The sequence below is a fragment of the Zingiber officinale genome, chromosome 3B (assembly GCF_018446385.1).
Source record: "Zingiber officinale cultivar Zhangliang chromosome 3B, Zo_v1.1, whole genome shotgun sequence".
Taxonomy (NCBI): Eukaryota; Viridiplantae; Streptophyta; class Magnoliopsida; order Zingiberales; family Zingiberaceae; genus Zingiber; species Zingiber officinale.
Genome location: NC_055991.1, coordinates 7597960 through 7600139, shown reverse-complemented (window position 1 = coordinate 7600139; position 2180 = coordinate 7597960). Strand labels below are relative to the sequence as shown.

Genomic DNA, 2180 nt, shown 5'->3' with positions numbered 1-2180 from the left:
TGGCCAAAATCTAGAAGAAAGAAGGAAGGTGGAAAGGTGGTTCTCATCTCGGAAGATCGTTGCCCACACAACGTCCGAGGTTAGAAGAGCAATACGGTAGAAGATCAAGAGGTCTTTCTAAAAGGTATAACTAGTATTTTTCCTTTCCGTATCATATTAGTTATTTTTGGAAATAATACCAAATACAAGAGGCATATGATTTTAGTGTTTCGAATATATTTTTCGATGTTGTATTCTTTTGTTTTATTTTTCCTTGTGATTTGATTGTTCTTTTCGGTTAACCTAAAGTTATTTTAGGAAATTAAATATTAGATTTCTATAAAAGGTTTTGTCTAGTCGGTGGTGGTTGCTCTCATATCCAAGAAGGCCATGTGCCTCGCCACGTCAGTACTGGGAACCAATTATGGAAATTAATATTTAATGGAATTAATAACTTAAGGTGATTTCGGTCGAACGTGTTAAGTTCCGCAGGAGATCCAAGTCAAAACCTAAAAGAACAAATAGATTAAGTTTTGGATCAAACGTGTTAAGTTCCGCAGGCGATCCAAAATTTAATTTAAAAGAACACATGATAGTTAGGAAAAGGTTCAGACCTTTGTACAAAATTTTTGTACAGTGGAACCTCTAGGCTTTCCGAGTAGCAACCAACAGAGGACAGTGGTCGCATTGGACTTGGTGGCCAGCACGAGAAAGATGAGGGTATTTTCGAAATTTGATTGCAAAACTAAGGCAATGGGGAGGAGAGGGGTATTCGGACGTCAGAGAGTTGGCAGATGTGATGCTTTGGCGTTGCTTGGACAGCTTGCAGCTTAGGCATTTTGCTTGACAGCTCACGGTTTTTGGCAGCTTGCCTGCTTTTACTGCATACGGTTTTGGCAGCTTGCAGCAGCTTTACAGTTTGCGTGGACAGTTTGCAGATTTGACTCGGTCTCCCATTTGAATTTCAAATTCGAACATGGGCAGCTGGCAAGTGGACAGAATGGTGCAGTTTTGACAGCTTGTAGACTTGACTCAGTCAACTTCGAATTCGAATGCAACTCACTCTCTAATTTCGTTGTCTGGTGCGAGAGGAAAGGCAACATTTGAATAGGGCTCCTATTATGGGATTGAGCCGGCCCATTACAGGTAGTCTATGGACGTTTCTCTCACCGGACTCCCTCTATTCCGATGATGGCAGCTTGCTCCGGCCAAAACTGGAGCTACCGCGTTGGTGAAGAAGCCCCCTCGCTCAGCATTCATTGATGAGGTGAGTCTCCTTATAGGTGGAAAGGGGCGCATTTGGAGGAGGGTGGAGGATGCAACCAGCCATGGTAGACGTTCCGGCGAGGCGAGAGTGAAATCGGAGGAGCTGTCGGTGCTCCAATACAATGAAGAGGGCAAGGAAGGTTGCTGATTGGTTTTGTACAGATTTGGAAGATGCGGTCTTCTGTTTAACCACAGGTTCGGACTATAACCGTTTCTACTTGAGCTGTTTATGGTGTTCTCAGACATGACGCCGGCTGTCCCGTTGGAAGAGAGAAGAGACGGGAGGGTAAAGGCCAGAAGAAGCTGCGGTGATCAGGGGCTGAGGATTCCAGCCGGCATCCTGCCTGCCGGTGGCTGGAGCTTCGGAGAGGGGCCGGAGTTCCATTATTTTTCATGCACGGCGAGGTTCAGAATGGAGTTGCACAGAGACTTACTATACCCTCCTCAAAGAGGGGCCATTAGAAGGGCTGCCAGTTCAGATTGTCTCCGGCAAGGAGGCTGGACAGAGATAGCTTGCGGAGGTGACAAGACAAGGAGGACACAAGCATGACGACAACAGTGACATATGTTAGTGACAGTGATACATGTTAGTGTGGTTGTATGTTAGTGTTTGTACTCGAGATCATATGAGATTGTGACGAAGGTTGGTGTCACCGTACATCAACCTAGTGCTTAATGTGTACAGTGCCAATCCCCTTGGGTGCGGTGCTATAGATTTTTAGCGGCCTTGTGGTTTTCTTTCGTTCCGATCCGGCATTCGTCCGGACATGACGAGCGAAAGCCATGAGCCATAGGTTGCTGTACGTCCCTTTCGATCCATATACATATTTACCTTTCATCAAAAAAAAAGTGAAAGAGCTCTCAGTTTATTTCCGTGAAAGAGCTCTCAGTTTTACCTCCCTTGTGATGGCCTGGGGTCGGGTGTGGCGGGGGCG

The 2180-nt window shown here is 45.7% G+C and overlaps 1 long non-coding RNA gene across 1 annotated transcript; it reads left to right on the top strand.

Moving 5' to 3' along the window:
- Positions 1 to 654: 654 nt before the first annotated feature.
- LOC122055757 lies at positions 655 to 1966 on the top strand. Its single transcript, XR_006132920.1, has 2 exons — positions 655 to 1440; positions 1515 to 1966. It is a non-coding gene; the product is annotated as an uncharacterized LOC122055757 (long non-coding RNA).
- The last annotated feature ends 214 nt before the right edge of the window (positions 1967 to 2180 follow it).